General features: G+C 44.2%; 1 protein-coding gene and 1 long non-coding RNA gene across 2 annotated transcripts in view; one reads left to right on the forward strand and one right to left on the reverse strand.

Annotated features, from left to right (window-relative positions):
• Positions 1-435: 435 nt before the first annotated feature.
• On the reverse strand, positions 436-23,717 carry LOC148146637 (uncharacterized). Its single transcript, XR_015760605.1, has 3 exons — positions 23,496-23,717; positions 3,951-4,085; positions 436-3,642 (listed from the first exon to the last, which is right to left on the reverse strand). It is a non-coding gene; the product is annotated as an uncharacterized LOC148146637 (long non-coding RNA).
• LOC122560494 (inactive rhomboid protein 1) overlaps positions 22,015-25,248 on the forward strand; it is a 365,137-nt gene continuing 361,903 nt past the window's right edge. Inside the window, exon 1 of the mRNA XM_043711146.2 lies at positions 22,015-22,639. The gene's annotated coding sequence lies outside the window, so the exon portion shown is untranslated. The remainder of the gene's footprint in view (positions 22,640-25,248) is intronic.

The following is a 25,248-nucleotide window of genomic DNA, read 5'->3' on the forward strand; positions in this document are numbered from 1 at the left end:
ATAGGAGTTGGGAGATCATGTTGCGGCTGTACAGGACATTGGTTAGGCCACTGTTGGAATATTGCATGCATTTCTGGTCTCCTTCCTATCGGAAGGATGTTATGGAACTTGAAAGGGTTCAGAAAAAATTTACAAAGGTGTTGCCAGGGCTGGGAGTTTGAACTATAGGGAGAGGCTGAATAGGCCGGGGCTGTTTTCCCTGGAACATCGGAGGCTGAGGGGTGACCTTGTAGACGTTTATAAAATCATGAGAATAAACAGTCAAGATCTTTTCCCTGTGGTGGGTGAGTCTAAAACTAGAGGGCATAGGTTTAGGGTGAGAGGGGAAAGATATAAAAAGGACCTAAGGGGCAACATTTTCACGCAGAGGGTAGTGAATGTATGGAATGAGTTGCCAGAGAAAGTGGTGGACACTAGCACAATTAAGCATTTAAATTGCATCTGGATGGATAAACGAATAGGAAGAGTTTTGAGGGATATGAGCCAGGTGCTGGCAAATGGATTAGACTAAATTATGATATCTGGTCAGCATGGATGAGTTGGACCGAAGGGTCTGTTTCCGTACTATACATCTCTATGACTCAATGTTGTGCGAGACATCAACAGACTTATACTCCCCCATTGTGACTGAAAACAGAAGTATAGAAAGATGAAAAACAGTAGGATAATAAACATTAAACAGAGTTAATATCCAAACTTAAAAATATATTAAACAAAATGTATTCTGAAGGGTTACTGAACCTGAAACATTGACTCTGATTTCTCTCCACGGATGCTGCCACACCTGCTGAGTTTTTCCAATATCTGGCTTTATTTAAAAATGTATTACATTTTTGCACATACTCACACATTTCATGGAGTCCTTACAGTGGGAAACACGCCATTTGGCCCACACCGAACCTCCAAAGATTATCCCACCCATTTCCAAAATCCAATCCTATCCCTACATTTCCCATGGGTAATCCTGTACTGTGCACTTCTGGACAGTCAATTTAGCAGTGCTAATCCATCTAACCTGCACATCTTTAGACTGTGGGAGGAAACTTGAGCACCTGAAGAAAACCCACACTGACACTGGGAGAATGTGCTAACTCCACACAGATAGTCACCCAAAGCTGGAATTAAACCTGGGTCTCTGGCACTGTGAGGCAACAGTCCTAACCACTGTGCCGCTACATTTATATATTGTGTGTATACAATTTCACTTAACTGAACGTACACGGTTATGCAGGATAGATGGGATAAAAGGCATTAAAGTATTTAATCAGCCGTGAAGTCACACCGCACGGAAATGGACTCTTTGATTGAACCAGTCCATGTCGACTTTAATCCGAAACTGACCTAGACCCACCTGCCTGTGCTTGGCCCATAGCAGTCCGAATGTTTTTTATTTATGAATTTATCTAGGTATCTTTTAAATGTTTTAACTACCCAAATCCACCACTTCCTTTGAAGATTCATTCCACACATGAACCACATTGTTTAAAAGAGGATTTTCTCTTGTGTCTTTTTAAAATCTTTCTCCTCTCACCATAAAAATATGTCCGTAGTCTTGAAATCCCCCACCCTATGGAAAAGACACCTGCTATTTCACCTTATCTATACTCCTCAGGATTTTATGAATATCCGTAATGTCACCCCTCAACCTCCTATGTTCCAGTCAAGAAAGTCCTGGCCTATCTAGCCTCTTATAGCTCAAACCCTCCGTTCCCAGCAACATCCTGGTAAATATCTTTTGAATCCTCTCCAGCTTAATAATAAATATCCTTCCTATGACAGGGAGACCAACTGGATCCTGATCATATTGAATGGTGGGGCAGGGCTCAGTGGGGGTTGAGTGGCCTACTCCTATTCAAATGTTCCTATCAATGAGAATTTTTTTTTTTTACATATGGATGCTTTGCTCATATTTCAGACATCTCAATACAAAAGTAAACACTGCAAAATAGTTCACTGGAAGTTTTCAATTTACGATCTGGAGAACATTTTGAAAATCTTTGACAAACACCAACAGGCTGCGCTGCACATCGACCACCACCAAACAGAATTTGACATGGAAATATTGATATCTATTATCTGTGCAGCTGTCAAAGAACAAACAAAACAATATTTAGAACAGCAAAATGTTGCAGAGCTAAAAGCTGAAACAATCTCCATGACAAATATGAAAATTCTTAAATCTTTGCAGCTGTCTTATTGTAATAATTTTAGCCTAACTGCTTTTAAACTTTTGGTTTCAAAATGCCTCAAACCTGGAGGCCATTCAGATTAGTAAAGAGCTTTCTGCTTGCAGAATACTATCCAACCTAACTAATAAATCAGATACAAAAACAGAGAAGGAGATTCTATCTGTCTCTGTCAATAACCTACTTAAATCTGTTGTTCTATATTTTAAAATTACAGAAAAACAGCAACTAGGAACACAATTGGTTTGGTTGAACCTCCACCAAACAGAATGGAATGAAATGTAATGAATCCAGTTAAAGAGTCTTTACAAAATCTCTTTGAATAAATTTATATAAGCCATTAAATTAAAATTCTTTGAACTATTTCAAATTTTGCTTTTACATAAGGAGGGATTGGTAAATACTCAATTTTCAAAGCACACTATCTCTCCAACTGATTCAAATATCGCACTGGGTTTAGCCTTACGTTTGCTTCATCTCTGACAAATAGTGTCACAGCTTTATTAGATAGTGACATACAAGGCAAAAGAAATATGATGTTTCCTCGATTTTCCCACTTGGCATCAAATTCCCCATTTTACCTGATCATTTCTCTTCAACAAGATCCCCACTTATTAAAATGTCACTTACTGCAATAAACTGAGAGTTGACAGGAAATGGCTAATATTCAGTTTATTTATCCACTACCAGATTTGTTGGACCATTTTAAATTCTATCACGTTCAGCCTTCGTCTTAAATTGTTGACTATTCTGAAAAGCAAAGATGTATCTGGCTTCTTTTCTCTACAGGCCCATATCCCTGCATCACTTCTAAACCACATTCTACCCTCCAAAAATATGCAGTCATCCGGAACTCCGTGACTTAAAATGTAACAATTCACATTCCCTTCTCTTTCTTCCATGCTCACCGACCTACACTAGCTCACAGTTAGGCAAAATCCTGATTTATAAAATCGTCATCCTTCTTTTCCACTTGTTTTTAACCAGGGCTCAAAGTATTTGCTTTTTCTCAGGCTCTTAATCATAGAGATGTACAGCATGGAAACAGACTCTTCAGTCCAACTCATCCATGCCGACCAGCCATCCTGATCCAATCTAGTCCCATTTGACAGCACTTGGCCCATATCCCTCCAAACCCTTCCTGTTCAGATACCCATCCAGATGCCTTTTAAATGTAATTGTACCAGCCTCCACCACTCCCTCTGGAGGACTACTTTTAATTCATGTTTTGTTGATTTTAAGGGACTCCCTCTTAATTCTTACTAACATTTATTAGATGGTGCAGTCACATTCTAAAAATTGTTCTGATATCCTTGTTGACTTATAGGATAGGAGAAAGTGAGGACTGCAGATGCTGGAGATCAGAGTCGAAAAGCACAGCAGGTCAGGCAGCTGTGAAGGGCTTATGCCCGAAACATCGATTCTCCTGCTCCTTGGACGCTGCCTGATTTATAGGCTATTTGAACAAACAGATACAGAATTCACAGAAATTAACCAATACCACCAATAATCATTAAACTACCAATAAAATTAAATACACAACTCTCGAGAAATATTAATTTCCTAGGTACCATGGCATTAAACTTTACTGAAAACAACGGACATAAGTTAACAATTTTTTTTCAAAATAACTGATATGCACCAACTATACTCACAAAAAGACATTACATCAAAATATACCTTCTTCAGATTGGTGAAATGCTAATGCATTTCTGGAACATTTGTGTTGTGTTATATTTCTGATGTCTCAGTATACCAGTATACCTTTAAGAGAGAGGTTCAGTATATCATCGCTGTCATAGTATGTGACCCGAGGGCTGAAAGGTCTCACACTCCACTTTCCGCAAGGATCACTGGTAATGTGACACTACTGGAAGCATACTGCTCCATCCTGTTCTGCTGCAATCAAATGTATAATAGTTAGCTACAACGAATAGCTGCTGAGTTCTTCAATATCATAATATCTAAGTTCAATTTCTTATATTACTAAAGGTAACATAAATCTTGATGTATCCATTCCAGAGGCAAGATAGCATCTATGTGTACAAAGCTGGAAGATTTTCTTCAGGTATTGACTGCAGATCACATCTAAGTCTCAGGTTTATTTTTAAAAATAGATTTAAGGTGAGAGGGAAAATAACTTCTTCACCCAGAGAGTGGTGGGTGTGTGGCATGCTCTGCCCCAGAAAGCAGTGAAGACCCAGTCTCTGGATTCATTTAAGAAAGAGTTGGATAGAGCTTTCAAGGATAGTGGAATCAAGGGTTATGGAAATAAGGCAGGAACAGGATACTGATTGAGGATGATCAGCCATGATCATAATGAATGGTGGTGCAGGCTCAAAGGGCAGAATGGCCTATTCCTGCACCTATTGTCTAAAAGGGATCTAAGGGGTAGTGTTTTCACACAGAGGGTGGTGAGTGTATGGAACAAGCTGCCAGAGAAGGTGTTGGAGGCTGGTACAATTATAACATTAAAAGACGTGTGGATGGGTATATGAATAGGAAAAATTAGAGGGATGTGGGCCAAATTACTAGAGTAATTTAGGATATCTGATCGGCATGACAGTTTGGATCGAAGGGTCTGTTTTCATGCTTTACAGCTCTACGACTATGACTAATTGACACTTTTCGATTGTGATATCATCTACTGACTTTTCCTGCTATAGAAGCTCCAGATCTTATGCAGCCTTAAGCTAGGGATTCCACATTTATTTGCAAGGAATTAATTACTTCAGTGAGTTCAGGATTTCCGGTTAACTGAATATTCCTTTGTTGACAGTTGTGCCTCCTTTACAACCTCCCACCCTTACACCTTCCTCAATTTCTTCAGCTTTCTTCTTTCCTATTCCCCTTGTAGTCTCCTTTACATGCCTCATCCTTCTTCCTCTATCTCCATGGTGACCTCCTCCTCTCTCAATCCTATTGTAGCCTCGTTCTTCCACCACCTTCCTGGAGACCTAGCCCCCAATCACCTCCAACCCTCTTTCAGCCTCCTTCTTCAATCCCCCCACCACTCACTTCTTAACAATCTCCTTCACAACACAAACCATCCCCTCAAGTGGTGATTCCTTCCTTGGAGAGTATTCTTTTGTCACTTCCTCTTCCAGCCTCCTTTCCACACCCAATGGATGGACTCCTCCTCCTGTCCCCACAACAGCTCTTTCAATGTCATCCCCCAGATAGAATTCCCAGCTCTGACAGATTAAACAATGCCAGCCCACCACCACCACATTGGCCCTTGCAAAATGCCACCTGGCCTTGGCAAAAGGCATTTCTCCCTTCAATTAAAGGCATCACTGCTCTGGTAAGAGGGCCCCTGGGCCCAGTTAAAGAACCCCCTTGCCTTGGTTAAAAGCTGCCTAACCCCTGGAAAAGGATTCCCCAGTCCCAGTTAAAGGCCCTCTTGGCCCTGGTAAAAGACCTTCCACCTGCTGTGGCAAAACACTCTGTGATCCCTGTAGCATGATGTCATAGCTCTGAAGTAGTTAGATTTAGGTGTCCTGTGTACTCAAGTAATTGAATATAGTGAAGGGTGTCTAATGTCGCCATGCATGGCAGCATCGTAGGTACAAAGATAGCTAAATACAAAAAAACTTAGGTACAAAGTAGTAAGAGAAACGGAGTTAAGAGGTTAAGCACTACCTTCATGGAACAGGTAGAAAAATAAAGAAATAAGGTAATGGTTAGCATTGAAGTCTTTTTTCATTTAAAGTGGGAAAATTAAGTTGAAAGTTCAACAGTTAAGGTTGAAGTTGCATTCGCTTCAGCTGATCTGTTTTCAGGTGGGTGCAGTTGAGTTCTGTATGAATCCTCAAAAGGAACAGATGTGAGATGAGCAACTCCAGAGAATCCTTGGTGGTCATGCCTGTCAGAGTGAATTTATCGCTATCGTGCAATAACCCACTTTGCTAACTAATGGAGGTGCCTCTTCTGCGTCGCCTCACCAATCTAACACTGATAACTACACAGGCTGTAGACATTGTGTAGACAAAGGATGATTGGTGGCAGCTAACTACCATGACCAGCCCTTGCTCAGTACCACAGCCGTGGTGGCAAATATCATAGTGAATGGCACTCCTCAGCCCAGGTGAATCCTGGTAAAAGAGTCCTCTCCTGGCCTTGGTAAAAAGACATTTCTACCACTGACTTTCTCAACTACTCACCAATCCTCCAATCACAGGCCGGTTCTCTTCCAGATTTGTTCCTGAGAGGTTAATTATTAAGGACTTGGTTACTCCCTCTCTCCATAATCACCTTCAGACTTACAAACCTCCAAGATCTCTGTGTTCATCTTTCTGTATATCCCTGATTTCAGCCCCTGCATTATTGGTGGCTAAATAAATGTAGGTAATTGTTGTTCCTTTTGAAACACACATATGATGGAAACTAAAAGAACTAAATTTAAAAACAAAATGTGTATCTGAATCTCAGGTGGTACCAAAGCAGTTTGCATATGGAATTATATCACTACCTTATCTCTGAGCTTAACTACAAGTCGTTGGCAGTGATCAGGGCAATTGTTTCTACGAACTCCATTTCTGTAGCAAAAATGTTAACAGCTTTTGTCAGTTGCAAGGAGATTTCAGTAATGATTAACTAAAGAAATGGCACTGCAAGTGATAAAGGTCATTCCTTCTTTCAACATTTCTGTGTCTACCGGCATGCAAACTTTTAAAAGGATCATTGGCACATCAACTTTATTGAAACCAGCAGATATTTCTGAGGAATGCATTTCGTGTAAGATCACCAGGCAAAGTCACCATTTCCAAAGCATACCAATAGAAGCACAAGATGACCTGATTTCACAAACATCACACTTAAATCTCTTTCCTCTCTCCTTGCTGTTTGGGATGAAGACAGTACCCTGAGGAACTCCAGCAGTAACGACTTGGACCGGAGTTGACCAGCTTCCGACAACCACAACCATCTTCTTTTGTGCTAGACATGAGCCCAACTAGTGGGGAGCTTTACCATTGATTCCCACTGACTCTAGTTTTGTTGCAGCTTCTTGATGCCACGCCTGGTGGGATGTGACTTTGATGTGAAGCACAGATTCTCTCACATTACCATTTTTTTGTCTGTGTTTGAACGAAGGCTATAATACAGTTTGGAGTTGAGTAACTTTGGCAGAACTCAATTGGTTGAGTGATATGAAACTGAGAGAAATGTTCAAAGACTATTTTTTGGGTTAGAGAAAGGTTTGTAGTGTAGATCCTCAGAAGCTCGTGTTAGGACCCTTCACTAATTATCTATCTCTCAGTGTTAGAGACAATTCCAAGTTTGAAAATGGCACTAAATGGGGTACCATTGCAAACTATGAGGAGAAGAGTGTAGAATCTTGCCCCCAGCCCTGAAAGGACACTGATTTATTGGTAGAATGGGCAGTTAGGTAGTTGATGAAGTTCAAAGAATTGAATGGTATGCACTTTGGTAGGAAGAACATTCAAAGCCAATATAAAATAAGGGGTACAATTCCAAAGGTTGGGGGGGGGAGCGCAGCAGCAGAGGGACCTGGATACATTTCTACACAGATTATTGAAGGTGGTAGGACAGGTGGAATGAACTGTTCATAAAGCATACTGTCTTCTCAATTTTATTAATAGGGGTGTGGAGTACAAGATGGAGGTTATGATGAAACCATATAGGACATGTTAAATCTCAGCTGGAGTAATGTGAACAGTTGTGGGTGCCACATCACAGGAAGAATGTGAACACATTGGAGAGAGTGTAAGAGCAATTTGCAAGAAATGGTTCCAGAAATTAGGGACTTCCAGTTATGAATACAGATTGAAGAAGTTAGTAATGTTCTCCTTGGAGAGAAGAAGGCTGAGCAGAGATATGATAGAGGTTAACAAAATCGTGAGTGGGCGGGATAGAGTAGGTAGGGAGAAGCTGTTCATACTCAAAAGGTTCTAAAATGAGAGAGACAAATTTAAACAGCTTTGCAAAACAATCAAATGGAATGTGACAGAAAAACTTTCACAGAACGGATATTTCAGGCCTGGAATGCACTGCCTGGAAATTGGGTGGAGGCCGGTTCAATTGAGACATTCAAGAGAATAATTATTTCAACAGGAAAAATGTGCAAGTGTACATGGGAGAGGCAGGTCATAGAGTCAGAGATGTGCAGCATGGAAACAGACCTTTCGGTCCAACCCGTCCATGCCAACCAGATATCCCAACTCAATCTAGTCCCACCTGCCAGCACCCGGCCCATATCCCTCCAAACCCTTCCTATTCATATACCCACCCAAATGCCTCTTAAATGTTGCAATTGTACCAGTCTCCACCACTTCCTCTGGCAGCTCATTCCATACACGTAGCACCCTCTGTGTGAAAAGGTTGCCCTGTAGGTCTCTTTTATATTTTTCCCCTCTCACCCTAAACCTATGCCCTCTAGTTCTGGACTCCCCGACCCCAGACAAAAGATTAGATTAGATTACTTACAGTGTGGAAACAGGCCCTTCAGCCCAACAAGTCCACACCACATTTACCCCTTCACCTAACACTACGGGCAATTTAGCATGGCCAATTCACCTAACCTGCACATCTTTGTGACTGTGGGAGGAAGCCAGAGCACCCAGAGGAAACCCACGCAGACACGGGGAGAATGTGCAAACTCCACACAGACAATTGCCTGAGGCGGGAATTGAACCCAGGTCCCTGGTGCTGTGAGGCAGCAGTGCTAACCACTGTGCCGCCCCAAGACTTTGCCTATTTACCCTACCCATGCCCCATATAATTTTTTAAACCTCTATAAGGTCACCCCTCAGCCTCCGACACTCCAGGGAAAACAGCCCCAGCCTGTTCAGCCTCTCCCTATAGCTCAAATCCTTCACCCTGGCAACATCGTTGTAAATCTTTTCTGAACCCTTTCAAGTTTCACTACATTTTTCCGATAGGAAGGAGACCAGTATTGCACGCAATATTCCAACAGTACCTAATCTATGTCCTGTACAGCTGCAACATGACCTCCCAACTCCTATACTCAACAAAGGAAAGCATACCAAACATCACCTTCACTATCCTACCCACCTGCGACTCCACTTTCAAGGAGCTATGAACCTGCACTCCAAGGTCTCTTTGTTCAGCAACACTCCCTAGGACCTTATCACTCAGTGTATAAGTCCTGCTAAGATTTGCTTTCCCAAAATGCAGCACCTCACATTTATCTGAATTAAACTCCATCTGCCACTTCTCAGTCCATTGGCCCATCTGGTCAAGATCCTGTTGTAATCGGAGGTAACTCTCTTCACTGTCCACTACACCTCCAATTTTGGTGTCATCTGCAAACTTACTAACTGTACCTCTTATGCTTGCATCCAAATCATTTATGTAGATGACAAAAAATAGAGGACCCAGCACGTATCCTGTGGCACTCCATTGGTCACAGGCCTCCAGTCTGAAAAACAACCCTCAACCACCACCCTCTGTCTTCTACCTTCGAGCCAGTTCTGTATCTAAATGGCTAGTTCTCCCTGTATTCCAAGAGATCTACACCTTGCTAATCAGTCTTCCATGGGGACCTTGTCCAACGCCTTACTGAAATCCATATACATCACATCTACACCTCTGCCCTCATCAATCCTCTTTGTAACTTCCTCAAAAACCTCAATCAAGTTTGTGAGACATGATTTCCCATGCACAAAGTCATGTTAACTATCCCTAATCAGTCCTTGCCTTTCCAAATACATGTACATCCTGTCCCTCAGGATTCCCTCCAACAACTTGCCCACCCCCAACGTCAGGCTCACTGGTCTGTAGTTCTCTGGCCCGTCCTTATCACCCTTCCTAAGCAGTGGCACTACGTTAGCCAACCTCCAGTCTTCCGGCATCTCACCTGTGACTATCGATGATACAAATATTTCAGCAAGAGGCCCAGCAATCACTTCTCTACCTTCCCACAGAGTTCTCGGGTACACCTGATCAGGTCCTGGGGATTTATCCACCTTTACCCATTTCAAGAAATCCAGCACTTCCTCCTCTGTAATATGGTGACATCTTGCAAAATGTCCATCTATTTCCCTATAGTCTATATCTTCCATATCCTTTTCCCACAGTAAATACTGATGCAAAATACTCATTTAGTATCTCCCCCATTTTCTGCAGCTCCACACAAAGGCCGCCTTGCTGATCTTTGAGGGGCCCTATTCTCTCCCTAGTTACCCTTTTGTCCTTAATTTATTTGTAAATACTCTTTGGATTCTCCTTAATTCTATTTGCCAAAGCTATCTCATGTCCCCTTTTTGCCCTCCTGATTTCCCTCTTAAGTATACCCCTACTTCCTTTATACTCTAAGGATTCACTTGATCTATCCTGTGTGTACCTTACATATTCTTCCTTCTTTTTCTTAACCAGATTCTCAACTTCTTTAGTCATCCAACATTCCCTATACCTTCCAGCCTTTTCTTTCACACTAACAGGAATATACTTCCTCTAGATTCTCGTTATCTCATTTCTGAGGCTTCCCATTTTCCAGCCGTTCCCTTTACCGGAGAACATCTGCCCCCAATCAGCTTTCAAAGGTTCTTGCCTACTATCGTCAAAATTGGCCTCTCTCCAATTTAGAACTTCAACTTTTAGCTCTGGTCTATCCTTTTCGATCATTATTTTAAATTTAACAGAATTATGGTCGCTGGCCCCAAAGTGCTCCCCCACTGACACCTCAGTCACCTGCTCTGCCTTATTTCCCAAGAGTAGGTCAAGTTTGCACCTTCTCTAGTTGGTACATCCACATACCGAACCAGAAAATTGTCTTGTACACATTTAACAAATTACTCTCCATCTAAACCCTTAACACTATGGCAGTCCCAGTCTATGTTTGGAAAGTTACAATGAGTGTTAGGAAGCCATGGTGCTCATTTGGAGAATTGGTATATTCATGAAGGGCTGAATGGCCCATAATATTTTGTGATATCTGTGGGATATCAGTGAATCTAGCTAATTCAGCCATTATTTCAGATCCCTTTTCTCTGGGATGATGCCTTTGTGTTAACCAAGCCAAGACTTGTTTTCCTTCCCAGAAATATCAGAATCTTAAAGGTACAAATGACCAAATGTGCTTTTAATATCTCATTCATGAGTAAAGAACTGGGGAAACTATTTTTCACCTTGTCCTTTTCAATTGATACCAAATGGATATTTAGTTCAGAACAGTAACTTCTTTGCTTTTTGTATGTTTTTCATTCTGTGTAGGTACAGTAAAAAAACCCTCCACTTTGTCAACAAGCTCAGCAAGCAGCTGGAGCAGCTCTTTAAATATCCTATTTCTTGTGAGTAAGCTCTCATAATAATTAATTAGGCAGAAATTCTGAGTTATAAGCTACAAGCCAGCAGTAATTTCCATTAGGAACTGGCCAAGGACTGAACACTACCCTCAAGCTGAAAATTGCTATTTTTAAAAGATGATTTTAAGACAATTTCACATCTTTATAAACCTTGAAATGGAGATTAGGTTTGTGGGGACATTAGACCATAAGATACTGGAGCATAATTAGGCCATTCAACCCATCAAGTCTTCTCTGCCAATCAATCATGGCTGATATGTTTCTCAGGAGGAAGTGTGGACGGCAGATGCTGGAGATCAGAGCCAAAAAGTGTGTCGCTGGAAAAGCACAGCCGGTCAAGCGGCATCCAAGGAGCAGGAGAATCAACGTTTCGGACGTAAGCCTTTCATTAGGAATGGTGGGGGGTGTAGGGGATGAGAGATAGATAGGAGGGTGGGGGTGGCAGTGAGCTAGCTGGGAAGACAATAGGTAGCTGCAGATGGGGGGGGGGCTGATGGTGATCGGATGGAGAGGAGGGTGGAGCGGATAGGTGGGAATGAAGATGCACAGGTAGGACAGGTGGGCGGCACGGTGGCACTGTGGTTAGCACTGCTGCCTCACAGCGCCAGAGACCCGGGTTCAATTCCCGCCTCAGGCGACTGACTGTGTGGAGTTTGCACATTCTCCCCGTGTCTGCGTGGGTTTCCTCCGGGTGCTCCGGTTTCCTCCCACAGTCCAAAGATGTGCAGGTCAGGTGAATTGGCCATGCTAAATTGCCTGTAGTGTTAGGTAAGGGGTAGATGTAGGGGTTGCGCTTCAGCGGGGCAGTGTGGACTCGTTGGGCTGAAGAGCCTGTTTCCACACTGTAAGTAATCTAATCTAATCTAAACCTGGACAGTTCAAGAGGGTGGTGCTGAGTTGGAGGGTTGGATCTGGGATGGGGTAGGAAGAGGGGAGATGAAGAAACTGGTGAGGTTGATATCGATGCCATGTGTTTGGAGGGTTCCAGGTAGAAGGTGAGGCATTCTTCCTCCAGGCATTGGGAGGCTTGGATTTGGCAGTAGAGGAGGCCCATGACTTGCATATGGGCAGAGTGGGAAGGGAGAGGTGAAGAGGTTGGCCACAGGACAGTGGGGCTGTTTGGTGCTTTTTACCAGACATGTTCCTTGAAACATTCCACCAGTTGGCATCCTGTCCTCCCCCCAATGTAGAGGAGACCAGACTTACAGCAACCTCACCTCCAATTACCTATCGCCTTCCCAGTTACCTTCCCCCCAGCCCCATCGCCACCCTCCTGTTTATTTCTCTGCTCCCTCCTCCCCAACATTCCTGATGATGGGCTTTTGCCTGAAACATCGATTTCTCTGCTTCTCGGATGGTGTCTGACCTGCTGTGCTTTTCCAACATCACACTTTTTGACAGTAGATGAGGTGTTTGGATGTGCAAGGATCCTTTGGGGCCTTGGATGGAGGTAAGGTGGGGGAGGGGGTTGGGGAGGAGTATGGGCTTAGGCTTTAACCTCTTGCTGTGCCAGGGGAAGGTGCCGGGAGTGGAGGGTGGGTTGGCGGGGGTGGGGGTGGGAGCGGGGGCGGGGGGCTGGGTAAGAGGCGTGGACCTAACAAGGGAGTCGTGGAAGGAATGGTCTCTGCAGTATGCCAGTAGTGGTGGGGAGGGAAATATATCTCTGGTGGTGAGGTCTGATTGTAGGTTGTGGAAATAGTGAAGGACAATGCACTGTATCTGGAGGTTGGTGGGTGGAAGGTGAGGAACATGGGGGTTCTATCCTTGTAGTTGGAGGGGTGGGGTCTAAGGGCAAAGGTTCGGGAAGTGGAGGAGATGTACTGGAGGGCATCGTCAACCACTTGGGAGGGAAAATTGTGGTCCTTGAAATAGGAAGCCATTTGTTATGTCCTGGAGGGTAATTACTATTCCTGGGAGCAGAGATGACTGAATCGGAGGAATTGGGAGTAAGGGATAGCATTTTTTCAGGAGGGGGTGGGAGGACGTGTAGTACAGGTAGCTGTGTGAATGGGTGCATTTGAAGTAGATGTCAGTGTTGAGTTGGTTGCTGGAGTTGGAGAACTTGAGGTCAGGGTGGAAGGTGTTCGTGAAGTTGGACCCCCCCTCTACATCTAGCTATCACCTTCCTAGCTACCTCACCCCCTCCCCACCCTCCTATTTATCTCTCAGCCCCCCTTCTCACTCCCAACATTCCTGATTCTCCTGCTCCTCGAATACTGCCTGGGCTGCTGTGCTTTTCCAGCACCACTCTATTTAACTCTGATGTTTCTCATCCAATCCCCCTTGCCTCTCTCCCCTTTTCATTTGATTGCCCTTACTAATCAAGAACCTATCCATCTCTATGACCTGGCTTCTGCAGCAATGAGTTCCACAGATTCATCACCCTCTGGTTAAAGAAATTCCTGCTCTTCCAAGTTCTAAAGGGTCATCCCTTCACTCTAAGGCTGCGTCCCCAGGTGCTAATCTGTTTTAGAAGTGGGAACATCCTCTCCATATCCACTATATCCAGACCTCTCAGTATTCTGTAATCTTTCAATCAGATCACTCTCATCTTCTAAACTCCAATTAGTACAGACCCAGAATCCTCAATCACTCCTCAAATGGCAAGCCCTTCATCCCTGGGATCTCTGGATCCTCTCCAATGCCAGCACATCCATCCTTATACTACATGGGCCCAAAACTGCTCATGATACTCCAAATACGGTCTCACCATTCTAAATGCTTTATATAGCCTTAATAGCACACATTTTGTGTTGTACTCTAGTCTCTTGAAGTGAATGCTAACATCGCATTTGGTTTCCTGACTGCCAACGAAACCTGCTTGTTAATCTTGTTAATCTTAAGAGAATCCTGAACTAGGAATCCCTTTGTGCTTCAGAATTTGAAGCCTTTCCTCATTTAGAAATTAGTCTCTGCCTCTATTCTTCCGACCAGTTTGAATGTTCCATTGCTCTCTATTCCCCAATTGGATAATTACACTGCATTATGTGGCATTATATGACAGAGAGAAGGCAACCCCCAGACAAAAACAGAAGACGGCAGATTCTGAAACCTGACGTAGAAACAGAGAAAAAGATGGTGAAAATTACCAGGCAGCATCTGGCAATAAACAGATTTAATGTTTCAGGTCAATGAACTTTGAGCAGAAAAGTTCTGTTTTTCTTCATGCCATCTTGATCCATGTTGTCTGAATTAATGCACCAATAGTAAGGCTGGATCCCCAGTTTACAGAGGTAAAAAAATGAACCAGGGTTGTTGCCGCTAATAATCCCTCAGAATTTGTGGGTGGCACAGTGGTTAGCACTGCTGCCTCACAGCACCCGAGACCCGGGTTCAATTCCTGCCTCAGGCGACTGACTGTGTGGAGTTTGCACATTCTCCCCGTGTCTGCGTGGGTTTCCTCCGGGTGCTCTGGTTTCCTCCCACAGTCCAAAGATGTGCAGGTCAGGTGAATTGGCCATACTAAATTGCCCGTAGTGTTAGGTGAAGGGGTAAGTGTAGGGGAACGGGTCTGGGTGGGTTACGCTTCGGCGGGTCGGTGTGAACTTGTTGGGCCAAAGGTCCGGTTTCCACACTGTAATTAATCTAATCTCAATCTAATGGGTACTGAAAGTGCATGTGTATGAGGAATCTTAATAAGGAATCTCCCCTTAAGGGGAGACAATGTCCTCGTGGAATTATCTAGAGATCCAGTTAATGTTTTGAGAATGGTGGCTCAGAGGCGAGCACTTCTGCTACACAGCACCAGGGACCTGGGTTCAATTACACCCTCAGGGGACTGTCTGTGTGGAGTTTGCACATTCTCCCTGTTTCTGCGTGGGTTTCCACCGGGTGCTCTGGTTTCCTCCTCCAGACCAAAGATGTGCAGGTTAGGCGGACTGGCCATTCTAAGGTTCAGGGATGAGCAGGCTAGGTAGATTATCCATGGGAAATTAAGGGTTATTGCAACAGGGTAAGGGTAGGTCTGGGTAAGTTGCTTTTTGGAGGTTGGTGTTGACTTGATGGGCCAAATGGCCTGTTTCCACACTGTAGGGATTCTATGGATTATATGGGACCCAGGTTTGAATCCCATACAGCAGATGGTGGAAATTGAATTCAATAAATATCTGGAATTAATCCACTGTCGAGAGGAAAACCCATCAAGCTCGCAAATGCCCTTTAGGAAAGAAAACTGCAATTTTTACCTGGTCCAGACTACATGTGACTCCAGACTCTCAGTAATGTGGTTGACTATTAACTACCCTCCTGAGCAATTAGCGATGGGCAATAAATGCTACCTAGTCAGCAATGCCCTCAGCCATGAATGAATGTAAAAAAAAAATCAGTGTGACTGAACCATCCTCACACCCTCTTAACGTGAACCTTTGAGGAATGGTTCATGAATGCTGATGGGACTGTACCTCAATGAGGTACCACTGCAAGGAACCATGGATCAGTCTTAGACCCTGACAGCCCCCAGCCCCATCAAAAGAAAATACCCCTGTTGAAAAATATCCTTCAGGTAGACTGGATTCTGACAGAATGTTAAAGATATCTGAAAGAATTCCCTTGTAGAATCCTACCAGAACCGGCTGCCTTATCATTGAGCAACTCATTGGCTTTTTGTCAATACGGAATGCTAGAGTTAGCGCGAGTCATACAGCATTGAAACAGGCCCTTTGGCCCATCATTCCTCCGTCAACCAGCAAACACTAAAATACAGGAATCCCACTGCCTGCACTGGATCTATACCTTAATATGCCCTGGCATTTGAATTGCTTGTCCAAACGCTTCTTAAATGTTTTAAGATTATCTGCCTCCACCACTCTCAGACAGCACATTCCACATTTCTTCTACCTTCCAGGTGAAGATATTTCGAGTCCCATCAAAACCACTTGCTCATCATAAGTTTGTGCCCGCTGACCTTAGACACATCTGCCATTGGGTAAAGATTCTTATGATCTCCTGTCTATGCCCCTCATCATTTTATACACTCCAATCAGATCCCCACTCCCTCAGCCTCTTCTGCTCCAAGGAAAACAAATGCAGCCTATCTAGTCTCTCGTCAGAACTGAAACTTTCCATCCCAGGCAAAATCCTCGTGAATCTCTTCTGCACCATCTGCAGTGCAATCAGTCCTTACAATAGTGTGGTGAGCAGAACCACACACAGTATTCCATCTGTGTCCCAAGCAATGTTTTATTAAGTTGTAACAAGACTTCTTTGCTCCTATATTCTACACCCCAATTAATGAAGGAAATGAATTCTGAATGCCTTGTTCACCACCATGTCTAACTGTGCTGATACCTTCAGGGATCTATGGTCCCTTTGTTCCTCGGTACTCCCTTGGGACTGACTATTCACTGTGTAAATCCTTCCCTTATTAGACTTCCCAACATGCACAACCTTACATTTACCAGAATTAAGTCCCATCTGTCATTGTTCTGCCGAATTTACCAGCTGATCAATATCAGACTGTAGTTTGAGACCATCCTTCTCACTATCGACAGCACTACAATTTTTTGTGTCATTGGCAAAATTATTAATTATACCTTGGAGACTCTCATCCAAATCATAAATGTAAAACAACAAGATTCACAGCATGAATTCCTGTGCTTTCTGAATTTTATAAAGACCATAAGGCATTGGAGCAAAACTGGGCCATTTGGCCCATTGAATCTTCTTCTGACATTCAATTAGAACATTGGCTGATCTGGTAATCCACAACTCCACTTTCCTGCATTTTGCCCCTAACCTTACAGATTAAAAATCTGACTATCCCAGCATAGAATAAACTCAATGATCCAGCCTCGACAGCCCTCTTTGGTAAAGAATTGAACAGATTCTCAACCGACTGAGAAAAGAAATTCCTCTACATCTCTATCTTAAATGTGCAACCTCTTATTCTGAGATTAGACAATAGGTGCAGGAATAGGCCATTCTGCCCTTCGAGCCTGCACCACCATTCAATATGATCATCCTTAATCAGTATCCTGTTCCTGCCTTATCTCCATAACCCTTGATTCCACAATCCTTGAGAGCTCTATCCAACTCTTTCTTAAATGAATCCAGAGACTAGGCCTCCACTGCCCTCTGGGACAGAGCATTCCACACAGCCACTACTCTCTGGGTGAAGAAGTTTCTCCTCATCTCTGTCCTAAATGGTCTACCCCGTATTTTTAAGCTGTGTCCTCTGGTTCGGCACTCACCCATCAGCGGAAAGATGTTTCCTGCCTCCAGAGTGTCCAATCCTTTAATAATCTTATATGTCTCAATCAGATCCCCTCTCAGTCTTCTAAACTCAAGGGTATACAAGCCCAGTCACTCCATCTTTCAGTGTAAGGTAGTCCCGCCATTCCAGGAATTGACCTCGTGAACCTACGCTGCACTCCCTCAATAGCCAGAATGTCTTTCCTCAAATTTGGAGACCAGAACTGCATACAGTACTCCAGGTGTGGTCTCACCAGGGCCCTGTACAGCTGCAGAAAAACCTCTTTGCTTCTATACTCAATCCCTCTTGTTATGAAGGCCAGCATGCTATTAGCCTTCTTCACTACCTGCTGTACCTGCAAGCTTACCTTCATTGACTGGTGTACAAGAACACCCAGATCTCTCTGTACTGCCCCTTTACCTAAATTGATTCCATTTAGGTAGCAATCTGCCTTCCTGTTCTTGCCAACAAAGTGGATAACCATACATTTATCCACATTAAACTGCATCTGATCACTCACCTAATTTGTCCAGGTCACCCTGTAATCTCCTAACATCCTCATCACATTTCACCCTGCCACCCAGCTTAGTATCATCAGCAAATTTGCCAATGTTATTGCTGATACCATCTTCGAGATCATTAACATATATTGTAAAAAGCTGCGGTCCCAGTACTGATCCCTGCGGTACCCCACTGGTCACTGCCTGCCATTCCGAAATGGAGCCGTTTATCACTACTCTTTGTTTCCTATCAGCCAACCAACTTTCAATCCAAGTTAGTACTTTGCCCCCTCAATACCATGCGCCCTAATTTTGCTCACTAACCTCCTATGTGGGACTTTATCAAAAGCTTTCTGAAAGTCCAGGTACACTACATCTACTGGATCTCCCTCGTCCATCTTCAGAGTTACATCCTTAAAAAAATCCAGAAAATTAGTCAAGCATGATTTCCCCTTCATAAATCCATGCTGACTCAGACCTATCCTGTTACTACTATCCAGATGTGTCGTAATGTCATCCTTTATAATAAACTCCAGCATCTTTCCCACCACTGAGGTCAGACTAACTGGTCTATAATTTCCTGCTTTCTCTCTCCCACCTTTCTTAAAAAATGGTACAACATTAGCCACCCTCCAATCCGCAGGAATAGATCCTGAATCTATCGAACTCTGGAAAATAATCACCAACGCATCCACGATTTCTCGAGCCACCTTCTTCAGTACCCTGGGATGTAGACCATCAGGCCCCGGGGACTTATCAACCTTCAGACCCAACAGTCTCTCCAACACCAATTCCTGGCAAATATAAATACGCTTTGTTCCCAGACTCTCCCACAAGGGAGACAACAACTCTACCACCTTTAACTTGTATATTTCAATAAGGTCATCTCTCACTGTTCTAAACTTCAGTACATGTCCATCTTATTCAACCTTTCATCATAAGACTACCCATCCATACCAACATTCCCTCTAAACTGTGCAGCTGCTCTGATGTTCCATGCATTATGATCAGCAACCTGATGATCGATCACAACACTGATTTCTGGCTCCAGAAGTTCCTGCCATTCATGGATCCTGAAATCTGCATAGAAGAACATTAAATTAAGATGAGCTTTACTATGTACCTGGGATCCAATTGGTGAACTGGACCGACTCCTACACCAGTAAGCTTTCCTTGAATAAGGTAACAAAAACAGTTCACACTATTTTGACTGCACAGTACCTTGTATAGCTTTAGCAAATCTTGCCCTCTTTTTATACTCCTTTCCCTTTGAAATAAAGGCTAACATTCAATTAGCCTTCATGTTTACCTGCTAAACTTTAAATAACTTTTGGCACTTTATGCTTAAGGACACCCAACTCGCTCTGTATTGCAGCTTTCTACATGCAAATAATATTCAGCTCCTTGATTCTTCTTACCAAAGGATATAGCCTCATGATTTCTGACATTATATCCCATGTACCACATTTTTGCCCTTTCACGTAATCTTTTGATACCTTTCTGCAAATTCTTTGGGCAAAAGTTTATGAGGGTCTGTAAGATGAGGGCTATGGCAAGATTAATGTCACAATTACATGAGAAGTTTGGTGAGGTCTGTCTTAACATAGGAAGCAACTCGTTGCATCTTTTATGCATTTGCTGGGCAGTGCTGGGTTGACAATAAAAGGGGATTATTGCTTGTTAAACACCTCTTTAACAGCACAGCTCACCTCATTAATGTTCAGCTTCCTATCTTAACAAACATGCCGCGAAACGAGACACTGGGAATTCCCTTAAAGTCTGAACAGGTACCTGGCGACTTCAACAAATCACTGGCTATGAGGATCTTTGACACACTGCCCCACTCCACATTGTAGACATTACCCCATTCACACTGTAGTCAGTCCATCACTGGACACTGTATTCCCAAACCCATTCCCACCGTGGTTAGTGCGTCACTCGACTGTAGACACTGTCCCAGTTGACACTTTAGATACTGCCTTGCTTGACACTGTGGACATGACACTGTGGACACTCCACAATGTAGACACTGTCCCACTCCACATTGTAGGCATTCCGCACCGAATACACTACATCACTCGACACTGCCCGCTGTAGACTGTGGATGAAGGGTTAAGCCCGAAACGTCAACTCTCTTGCTCCTCAGATGCTGCCTGACCTGCTGTGCTTTTTCCAGCGCCACACTTTATTGATACTGTAGACACTGCCTCACTCGACACTGTGGATATTATATACAGTAGATACTGCCTCTCTTCACTCTGTAGACAAGCAGAAGACGGGAAGGACACAGCAAGCCAGGAAGCATTAGGAGGGTGTTTTGGGTGTAACCCTTCTTTATGACTGGGGGTGGGTGTGGGGGTAGCTGCAGATAAAGGGAGTGGGTGTGGGCAGGGTGGTGAGGTAGGGAGAGGTAAACACAGATAGAGAGTACGACCTGGTTGGCCAATGGGAGGAATGAGTCCAGTTGGTGGCTGGAAGGAAGCGGAGAGGGATGAAAGGGAGGGCAGGAGGGGCTGTGAAGGGAATCGGGGGCGGGGGGGGATGGGAAGGGAGGTTGTTTGAAATTGGAGAACTCAATGCTGAGTCTTTAGGGCTTTAGACTGTCCAGGCGAAAGATGAGGTATTGTTCCTCCAATTTGCAGTCGGATTCATTGTGGCAATGGAGGAGACCAAGGGTGGTCATGTGGGAAAGGGAATGGGAAGGGGAATTAAAATGGGCGTTGACTGGGAGGTCATGTTGACTGCGGGCCCAGCTGAGATGTTTGGCAAAACGTTCCCTTAGTTTAGGTTTGGTCTCCCTGATGTAGAGACGTCCATATCGGGCGCACCAGATCCAGTAAGCAAGGTTAGAAGAGAGGCAGGTGAGACGTAGGAGAGGCAGGTGAGATAGAGGTTCACCTGCCTCTCCTCCAACCTAGTAACCAATGCTGTCGATATGGTTTTCTCTACATCGGAAAGACCAAATGTAAACTAAGGCATTAAGGGAATGTTTCACCGAATGTCTCAGCCAGGCCTGCAGGGGCTGACCGGATCTCCCAGTCACCACCCATTTACATTCTCCACAGTATGGAAACATACTGAAGAAGTGCACACTGACCCTCTGAAGAGCAATCCATCCAGACCCATCCCCCCACCCCATATTTACCCCTGATTAATACATCTAACACTATGGGCAATTTAGCATGGCCAATGCACCGAACCTGCACATCTTTGGACAGTGGGAGGAAACTGGAGCACCCAGAGGAAACCCACACAGACACGGGGAGAACGTGCAAACTCCACACAGTCAGTCGCACAAGGTGGGAATCGACCCGGGTCCCTGGCGCTGTGATTCCCCTTTCGCTCCCTTTCTGACATGACCATCCTTGGCCTCCTTCATTGCCACAACGAACCAAATCACAAGTTAGAGAAACAACACTTCATCTTCCACCTACAGCCTCAGGACTCAACATTGAGTTCTCCAATTTCAAATAACCTCCCATCCCATCATCTGACTCCCTTCTCAGGCCCTCCCCACCCCGTCCATTCCTCTCAGCGACCCTTCCTTCCAGCCACCAACTGGATTCATTCCTCCCATCAACCAACCAGGCTGTACCCTCCACCTGTGTTCACCTGTCCCCACCTCACCACTCTGCCTCCCCACCCCCTTTGTTTGCAGCTCCCCTTACACCCACCCCCAGTACTAAAGGGTTACACTCAAAATATTGCCTTCTCCACCTCCTGACACTAGCTGGGGTTGCTGTGTTTTTTCAGCTTGTCTAGTTTGGATTCCAACATCTGCAGTTTTATTGTCTCCTCACATTGTAGACACTGCCCCACTGGACACAACACATACAGCTCTGCTCAATACTAGTCAGCTACATAAGGATAGCATTTGGTCTTCCCTAATGGCCATAGGTGATACTAATTCTACAATCATTTAAATCCCCTGATGCTATGGCATTAGGCTAGTGTAGGGTCATTTCCCCTCCAACATTGCCGGTCTGGCAATTTGCGCTTGCATCATTGGTTCCGGAGATGGGTTTTTTTCTAAATCTCCACCTAAAGATCACAAAAATTCCAGATGGAATTGTGTCATGACTGGAAAACGTCCCTTCAGGAAGCGAAGAGCGAAAACTAAACTGGAAGTGGGGGCGATTAGAGAGGTTACAGCCTGCACACTCGTGTCTTTCTGTGTGTCACTGAGAGGGGCAGCAGCTCTTTGGCCAGTGCAGTCGGTGTGCCAGGAGCTGATTTGTATCGGCTGAGAAATAAAGCGTGCCCCTTTAAGCAGTGCGGAAGTTATTTGAAGTTTTGGCTGGAACCTTTTTAGTAACTGGCTGCCTGACGTCAGGGAAGCGGGGATCAGATGTTGCTGAGGCTCTGGGTTTGAAGCCGGTCCGGGGACAGAGGGAAAGGCAGAGACAGAGCTCCACACACGGAACGGGGGGTGGGAAAGAGAGAGAGAGAGTGAAACAGCGCTGCTGCTGCTGCAAGGTGAGCTTACCCTGACCCTCTTCCTTCCCAGGACTAACCCCCGGACACAAGCACGCTCCATTTCATTGGGAGTCAGTCCCAGTGTAAATCCCAGAGTCTTATTCCCCAAACCAGACCCAGTCCCGGAGTACAGTTCAATCCTGGTGCCGGTCCCATTCCCAATCTCGGTTTCGTCTCGGTCCCGATCTCATTCCAAATCCCGGAGTCGGTATCAATCCTGGAATTAATTCCAGTGCCATTCCCAAACCCGGAATAAAATCCCAATCCCGGACTCAGTCTCCAAACCGTACTCAATCCCGGAGTCGTGGATTTGTTGCAGGAAGTGGTGGAGGTACCTTCCCTACCCCGGGAAGGGGTGGCAGGAGGTTTCTCTTCCCGGTGGGATTTCCACTCCTTTCCGGGACAAGCGCCGCTCCCTCTGCCAGAACACTCTCTCACTGAGCGGGCCCGGGAGCTCACCCCCCTCTCCCGACAAGCCAGTCTCGGCTCTGTGGGGCAAGACTCCCTCCCTCACTGACTGCGGCGTGCAGGCTGGTGGTGCCTGCGGAAATTCTGGGAGTTGGGAGATAGAGAGAGCCGGCATTGCCTCAGGCCAGTGGCTCGAATCCACTGCATCTCCCTGCTCTGGCGAGTTTGTTGCTCATTCAGAGTTGGAGCAGGATTCACTGAGGTTTTTATCTGTGCGAAAAGAGTTGGCCATTAACTAGGAGTTAAGAACAATTCAACAGTAGCTCAGAAATGGTTCTGCAGAAATCCTTAATTCCATTAGTGGTGTTTTCTTAAAGGTGCTTTTATTCTTAATGTTTCAGCCAGGTTTGAAAATAATTGTATGGTAGTGACGTGATTTGAGTCTTACCTGAAAACTTTAAAGACCGTGTTAAAGTGAAACATCTCCCTATCATTGCTGTAGAGCACGTTTCTTTGATGTTCCAGAAAAGCTTGCTGTGAATTGTTGGAGTCTTTATTTCCCACATGTGGACTTTGGCTGTTTTCATAGTCTCCAACACTGACATTCCTAATTCCTTGATTTAAGCAAAATTGTTTGCTAAAAACAATTGCTAAAAACAGTCCATAGAAGATATACGTTGGGCGTGAATGGTTTACACAACCACATGTGGACTGACGCCAGTCAAATAACTGAAGTGCTTCAGGCGTAGTTGAGTTGTATCAATGACCTGAGTGATTTATTGGATGCCTGAAGTGCATTCTGTTTGTACAATGTGTATAGACTATCCCAACAATTTCACTCAAGTGCTTTCCTGTATTTTTAGTTTGTTTTGCTGGATGGTTGTGGCTGGGTGCAGTGATGATGCATTATAACTGTGTTTCCTTTTACAAATGTGGTTTCAATGATACCATTGGTGCTGCTATGGTGACGTAGTGATTAGCTCAGTGATCTCGGGGTCTGGGCTAATAGTGAAGCAATGTAATTACGGAGGCGTAGTTGGGAATTTCATTTAACTAATTAAACCTGGAATGATAACATCAGTCACAGGTGATCCTTAAAATTTGCAGATTATCTTTTTAAAAACACAAGCCATTCGCTAATCTTCTGATGGGAAAGAAAAGTGCCATCTTAACTAGTCTGGCCTACATGTTGACTTCAGGCCCAGGGGCAATATTAATCGCCCTCTGTGAAATGGCCTTAACAAGCCACTCAACTCTGGGCAATTTGAGACAGCCAATAAATGCTGACCTTGCTGTGACTCCCATATTCTATCAATTTAAGAGAACTATTTTTGGTTAATTTGGGAAATGCACCCTTTCAGAGAGGTGCCATCATTGGAAAAGTAGGATCAGTTACAAATAGATTACTGGGAGCATTGGGATCTGACAGCAATTGTGGAGAGAAAAACAGTTTGAATCTTTAAAATCCCATATTGATATTTCAAACTTTTATAATAGGGATTATTTTTCAGTCTATTTCTATCAGTTTATTGTGCTTCACACAAGTATCCACAGGTAAACAGTGCCACTTTTATGGACTCAAAGGTGTGTAAACCAGACATCCCCCTCATACCCATAGTTTGCCTACAGAGCACACCTACACCCAAAGTGGCCAAGGAACTACAGCCGAGACTGAACCATCTTGTCAACGGATCAACCCATGCCATCCACTCAGCTCAGGAATTCCTCAGGAACATTAAAATCAGCGATGATTTTCTTTCATATTGCAGCACTGTTTATATTCATTGACATACCACTGGTGAAAGAAACACTTGGAGCACTACTGGAAGAACCAGAAATACTGAGCCACCAACAACACCATCAGCAAGGACAATATATTCAAACTATTGGGCTTGTGCCTCATCACTCACCTAATCTTCAATGGCCACATATATCAGTAAAGCAATGGCACATCTATGGCATCATCGGTACCAGGACACTCAGCAGAAACAGTCATGCCTGGATTGCACAGCCCTCCCCATAATCCAACTCAAACTGTGGATCCGATCCATGGATGACACGTTTGTCATCAAACGCATGAATTTAAAGGAAACACACCATCTCATCAACAACATATCCACGAGTATCAAATTCATCAGTGTGGAGGAAAATGGCAATCAACTCCCTTTCCTAATCATCATGGTAGAATGAAGAACCAATGG

The sequence above is a fragment of the Chiloscyllium plagiosum genome, unplaced genomic scaffold, assembly GCF_037043375.1.
Source record: "Chiloscyllium plagiosum isolate Xiang-an unplaced genomic scaffold, Cpla_swu_hap1 HiC_scaffold_20, whole genome shotgun sequence".
Taxonomy (NCBI): Eukaryota; Metazoa; Chordata; class Chondrichthyes; order Orectolobiformes; family Hemiscylliidae; genus Chiloscyllium; species Chiloscyllium plagiosum.